The sequence below is a fragment of the Oncorhynchus masou genome, unplaced genomic scaffold, assembly GCF_036934945.1.
Source record: "Oncorhynchus masou masou isolate Uvic2021 unplaced genomic scaffold, UVic_Omas_1.1 unplaced_scaffold_10791, whole genome shotgun sequence".
Lineage (NCBI taxonomy): Eukaryota > Metazoa > Chordata > Actinopteri > Salmoniformes > Salmonidae > Oncorhynchus > Oncorhynchus masou.
In genome coordinates, this window is record NW_027000505.1 from 1915 (window position 1) to 8390 (window position 6476).

The 6476-nt window shown below is 54.2% G+C and overlaps 1 long non-coding RNA gene across 1 annotated transcript; it reads left to right on the forward strand.

Annotated features, from left to right (window-relative positions):
- The first annotated feature begins 1796 nt into the window (after nt 1–1796).
- Nucleotides 1797–6121, forward strand: LOC135529023 (uncharacterized). Its single transcript, XR_010453629.1, has 3 exons — nt 1797–1904; nt 3548–3661; nt 5965–6121. It is a non-coding gene; the product is annotated as an uncharacterized LOC135529023 (long non-coding RNA).
- The last annotated feature ends 355 nt before the right edge of the window (nt 6122–6476 follow it).

A 6476-nucleotide genomic window follows, 5' to 3' on the forward strand; every position in this document is an offset into this window, starting at 1 on the left:
CTCCTCCTTTAAACCGTGTCCCCCCTCCTCCTTTAAACCGTGTCCCCCCTCCTCCTTTAAACCGTGTCCCCCCTCCTTTAAACCGTGTCCCCCCTCCTTTAAACAGTGTCCCCTCCCTCCTTTAAACAGTGTCCCCCTCCTCCTTTAAACAGTGTCCCCCCTCCTCCTTTAAACAGTGTCCCCCCTCCTCCTTTAAACAGTGTCCCCCCTCCTCCTTTAAACCGTGTCCCCCCTCCTCCTTTAAACCGTGTCCCCCCTCCTCCTTTAAACCGTGTCCCCCCTCCTCCTTTAAACCGTGTCCCCCCTCCTCCTTTAAACAGTGTCCCCCCTCCTCCTTTAAACAGTGTCCCCCCTCCTCCTTTAAACAGTGTCCCCCCTCCTCCTTTAAACAGTGTCCCCCTCCTCCTTTAAACAGTGTCCCCCCTCCTCCTTTAAACCGTGCCCCCCTCCTCCTTTAAACCGTGTCCCTCCTTCCTTTAAAACCGTGTCCCCCCCCTCCTTTAAACCGTGTCCCCCCTCCTTTAAACCGTGTCCCCCCTCCTTTAAACCGTGTCCCCCCTCCTCCTTTAAACCGTGTCCCCCCTCCTTCTTTAAACCGTGTCCCCCTCCTCCTTTAAACCGTGTCCCCCCTCCTCCTTTAAACCGTGTCCCCCTCCTCCTTTAAACCGTGTCCCCCCTCCTCCTTTAAACCGTGTGTCCCCCTCCTCCTTTAAACCGTGTGTCCCCCCTCCTCCTTTAAACAGTGTCCCCCCTCCTCCTTTAAACAGTGTCCCCCCTCCTCCTTTAAACAGTGCCCCCCCCTCCTCCTTTAAACAGTGCCCCCCTCCTCCTTTAAACAGTGTCCCCCCCTCCTCCTTCAAACAGTGCCCCCCTCCTCCTTTAAACAGTGCCCCCCTCCTCCTTTAAACCGCGCCCCCCTCCTCCTTTAAACCGCGTCCCCCTCCTCCTTTAAACCGCGCCCCCTTCCTCCTTTAAACCGCGCCCCCTCCTCCTTTAAACCGCGTCCCCCTCCTTTAAACCGCGTCCCCCCTCCTTTAAACCGCGTCCCCCCCTCCTCCTTTAAACCGCGCCCCCTCCTCCTTTAAACCGCGCCCCCACCTCCTTTAAACCGCGCCCCCCTCCTCCTTTAAACCGCGCCCCCCTCCTCCTTTAAACCGCGCCCGCCCCCTCCTCCTTTAAACCGCGCCCCCCTCCTCCTTTAAACCGCGCCCCCCTTCCTCTCTTTAAACCGTGTGCCCCCCCTCCTCCTTTAAACCGCGCCCCCCTCCTCCTTTAAACCGCGCCCCCTCCTCCTCTTTAAACCGCGCCCCCCTCCTCCTTTAAACCGCGTCCCCCTCCTTTAAACCGCGTCCCCCCTCCTCCTTTAAACCGCGTCCCCCCTCCCTCCTTTAAACCGCGTCCCCCCCTCCTCCTTTAAACCGCGTCCCCCCTCCTCTCCTTTAAACCGCGCCCCCTCCTCCTTTAAACCGCGCCCCCCTCCTCCTTTAAACCGTGTGCCCCCCTCCTACTTCAGTCCTCCTAACCATCTCTCTCTCTCTGGTACAGGTGACAGTGTGGTTCTGTGTGTCAACAACCTTGGAGCTCTGTCTTGTCTAGAGATATCTGTTGTTACGAGATCTGCTATACGCTACCTGGGTAAGACTCATGGCTCATTGCCTAACTGTTATCGTGAATAACAATGTATAATATTGTATTTTATTGCGTTATGAAAAGCTAATTGTTAAGTTACCTTGTTTACATTCTCTGTGGAATCTCTTTCTTTTTTTGTTGTTGTGGCCATGGTTACAGAGGGTCGTGGGTGCGGGTGGCCCGGGTGATGTCGGGGTCATTTATGACATCACTGGAGATGGCGGGAGTGTCTCTGTCAATGATGAGAGCAGACCAGGAGCTACTCCGACTGTTTGGTGAGAACAAAGTCACCTTGTCGCACTGGTGGGTTGAGAACAAAGTCACCTTGTCACACTGGTGGGTTGAGAACACAGTCACCTTGTCACACTGGTGGGTTGAGAACAAAGTCACCTTGTCACACTGGTGGGTTGAGAACACAGTCACCTTGTCACACTGGTGGGTTGAGAACACAGTCACCTTGTCACACTGGTGGGTTGAGAACAAAGTCACCTTGTCACACTGGTGGGTTGAGAACAAAGTCACCTTGTCACACTGGTTGGTTGAGAACACAGTCACCTTGTCACACTGTGGGTTGAGAACACAGTCACTTTGTCACAATGGTGGGTTGAGAACACAGTCACCTTGTCACACTGGTGGGTTGAGAACAAAGTCACCTTGTCACACTGGTGGGTTGAGAACAGTCACCTTGTCACACTGGTTGGTGAGAACACAGTCACTTGTCATACTGGTTGGTTGAGAAACACAGTCACCTTGTCACACTGGTGGGTTGAGAACACTGGTGGCTGAGAACACAGTCACCTGGTTGAGAACAGTCACCCCGATCACACACACACACACACTCAAACCTATCACCATGTAACACTGGCTTGTTGCTCCCTCCTCCCCATCTCTCTCCCTCCATCTCTCCCTCCCATCTCTCTCTCCATCTCTCTCCCTCCCCATCTCTCCCTCCCTCCCTATCTCTCTCCCTCCCTCCCTATCTCCCTCCCTCCCTCCCTCTCTCCCTCCCTCCCTATCTCTCTCTCTTCCTCCCTCCCTATCTCTCTCTCTTCCTCCCTCCCTATCTCTCTCTCTCTTCCTCCCTCCCTATCTCTCTCTCTTCCTCCCTCCCTATCTCTCTCCCTCCCTATCTCTCTCCCTCCCTATCTCTCTCCCCCCATCTCTCTCCCTCCCCATCTCCCTCCCTCCCCCATCTCCCTCCCTCCCTCCCCATCTCCCTCCCTCCCTCCCCATCTCTCTCCCTCCCTCCCCATCTCTCTCCCTCCCTCCCCCATCTCTCTCCCTCCCTCCCCATCTCTCTCCCTCCCTCCCCATCTCTCTCCCTCCCTCCCCATCTCTCTCCCTCCCTCCCCATCTCTCTCCCTCCCTCCCCATCTCTCTCCCTCCCTCCCCCATCTCTCTCCCTCCCTCCCCATCTCTCTCCCTCCCTCCCCATCTCTCTCCCTCCCTCCCCATCTCTCTCCCTCCCTCCCCCATCTCTCTCTCCCTCCCTCCCCATCTCTCTCCCTCCCTCCCCATCTCTCTCCCTCCCTCCCCATCTCTCTCCCTCCCTCCCCATCTCTCTCCCTCCCTCCCCATCTCTCTCCCTCCCTCCCCATCTCTCTCCCTCCCTCCCCATCTCTCTCCCTCCCTCCCCATCTCTCTCCCTCCTCCCCATCTCTCTCCCTCCATCTCTCTCCCTCCATCTCTCTCCCATCTCTCTCCCTCCCCATCTCTCTCCCTCCCTCCATCTCTCTCCCTCCATCTCTCTCCCTCCATCTCTCCCTCCCCATCTCTCTCCCTCCCGCCCTCCCCCATCTCTCTCTCCTCCCGCCCCTCCCCATCTCTCTCCCTCCCGCCCTCCCCATCTCTCTCCCTCCCTCCCCATCTCTCTCCCTCCCTCCCCATCTCTCTCCCTCCCTCCCCATCTCTCTCTCAGATGCCAAGACCACAGCCTCTGCCTGGCCAAACCTCAGTACTGTGTGTATCAGTGGGACGAGTTACATTCTGGACCCTCCAGCGAAAGACATGCAAGAGACCTCGCACACTGAAGGTAGGTTAGGACAACACACACACACACCTGACACCTCACACAGAAGGTAGGTTAGGACAACACACACACTCACCTGACACCTCACACAGAAGGTAGGTTAGGACAACACACACACCTGACCCCTCACACAGAAGGTACGGTTTGGACAACACACACCTGACCCCTCACACAGAAGGTAGGTTAGGACAACACACACACTCACCTGACACCTCACACAGAAGGTAGGTTAGGACAACACACACACTCACCTGACACCTCACACAGAAGGTACGGTTAGGACAACACACACCTGACCCCTCACACAGAAGGTACGGTTTGGACAACACACACCTGACCCCTCACACAGAAGGTAGGTTAGGACAACACACACACTCACCTGACACCTCACACAGAAGGTAGGTTAGGACAACACACACACTCACCTGACACCCACACAGAAGGTAGGTTAGGACAACATACACACTCACCTGACACCACAGAAGGTAGGTTAGGACAAACACACACACTCACCTGACACCTCACACAGAAGGTAGGTTAGACAACACACACACTCACCTGACACCTCAGAAGGTAGGTTAGGAAAACACTCACCTGACACCTCACACAGAAGGTAGGTTAGGACAACACACACACTCACCTGACACCTCACACAGAAGGTACGGTTTGGACAACACACACCTGACCCCTCACACAGAAGGTAGGTTAGGACCACACAATACCTGGGTCTAGCTCAGTGGGCCAACAGTCTTGAGGTCATGCAGGACACCTGGGTCTAGCTCAGTGGGCCAACAGTCTTGAGGTTATGCAGGATACCTGGGTCTAGCTCAGTGGGCCAACAGTCTTGAGGTCATGCAGGATACCTGGGTTTAGCCCAGCGGGCCAACAGTCTTGAGGTCATGCAGGATACCTGGGTTTAGCTTCAGTGGGCCAACAGTCTTGAGGTCATGCAGGATACCTGGGTTTAGCTCAGTGGGCCAACAGTCTTGAGGTCATGCAGGATACCTGGGTTTAGCTCAGTGGGCCAACAGTCTTGAGGTCATGCAGGATACCTGGGTCTAGCTCAGTGGGCCAACAGTCTTGAGGTCATGCAGGACACCTGGGTCTAGCTCAGTGGGCCAACAGTCTTGAGGTTATGCAGGATACCTGGGTCTAGCTCAGTGGGCCAACAGTCTTGAGGTTATGCAGGACACCTGGGTTTAGCTCAGTGGGCCAACAGTCTTGAGGTCATGCAGGACACCTGGGTCTAGCTCAGTGGGCCAACAGTCTTGAGGTTATGCAGGATACCTGGGTCTAGCTCAGTGGGCCAACAGTCTTGAGGTCATGCAGGATACCTGGGTTTAGCTCAGTGGGACAACAGTCTTGAGGTCATGCAGGATACCTGGGTTTAGCTCAGTGGGACAACAGTCTTGAGGTCATGCAGGATACCTGGGTTTAGCTCAGTGGGCCAACAGTCTTGAGGTCCTGCAGGATACCTGGGTCTAGCTCAGTGGGACAACAGTCTTGAGGTCCTGCAGGATACCTGGGTCTAGCTCAGTGGGCCAACAGTCTTGATGTCATGCAGGACACCTGGGTCTAGCTCAGTGGGCCAACAGTCTTGAGGTCCTGCAGGATACCTGGGTTTAGCTCAGTGGGACAACAGTCTTGAGGTCATGCAGGATACCTGGGTTTAGCTCAGTGGGACAACAGTCTTGAGGTCATGCAGGATACCTGGGTTTAGCTCAGTGGGCCAACAGTCTTGAGGTCATGCAGGATACCTGGGTTTAGCTCAGTGGGACAACAGTCTTGAGGTCCTGCAGGATACCTGGGTTTAGCTCAGTGGGCCAACAGTCTTGAGGTCATGCAGGACACCTGGGTCTAGCTCAGTGGGCCAACAGTCTTGAGGTTATGCAGGATACCTGGGTCTAGCTCAGTGGGCCAACAGTCTTGAGGTTATGCAGGATACCTGGGTCTAGCTCAGTGGGCCAACAGTCTTGAGGTCCTGCAGGATACCTGGGTTTAGCTCAGTGGGACAACAGTCTTGAGGTCATGCAGGATACCTGGGTTTAGCTCAGTGGGACAACAGTCTTGAGGTCATGCAGGATACCTGGGTTTAGCTCAGTGGGCCAACAGTCTTGAGGTCCTGCAGGATACCTGGGTTTAGCTCAGTGGGACAACAGTCTTGAGGTCATGCAGGATACCTGGGATCCAATCCAGTCAGTCATATTGTTCCCTCACATTTTTTTTAAATGTCATTTTTGATCTTTTGAGTACACACACACACACACACACACACTGCTGTAAATGAATATCTTTCTGTGTGTCAGGTCCTCTCAGTGATGTGATGAGGAAGGCTCTAGAAGCGGTGTGCTCTTCCCTTCTTCAACGCCAAGAGGAACTAAACTCACTGGACAGGGCATCCGGGGACGGAGATTGCGGGAACACTCATGCCCAAGCTGCGAAAGGTGAAGACATTAATTGCATACTTGTAGATACACTATGCAATATTTGTGAACAGTATTCATTTGAGTTTGAGTTTATTTTTTACAGGGACAGTGCACATTAATCAACGCTTCAGAAAAAGTGCCGGTTTTAGCCAGCCGGCTAATTTTCAACCGCAGTCCCTGGGCAGGTTATTAAAAACAATTACAATACAGACAATCATTGAGCAGTGAGCACACGCAGAGCAACATAGGACAAGCAAGACGTAGCATAAAGACAGAGCAACATAGGACAAGCAAGACGTAGCATGCAGACAGAGCAACATAGGACAAGCAAGACGTAGCATACAGACAGAGCAACATAGAACAAGACGTAGCATACAGACAGAGCAACATAG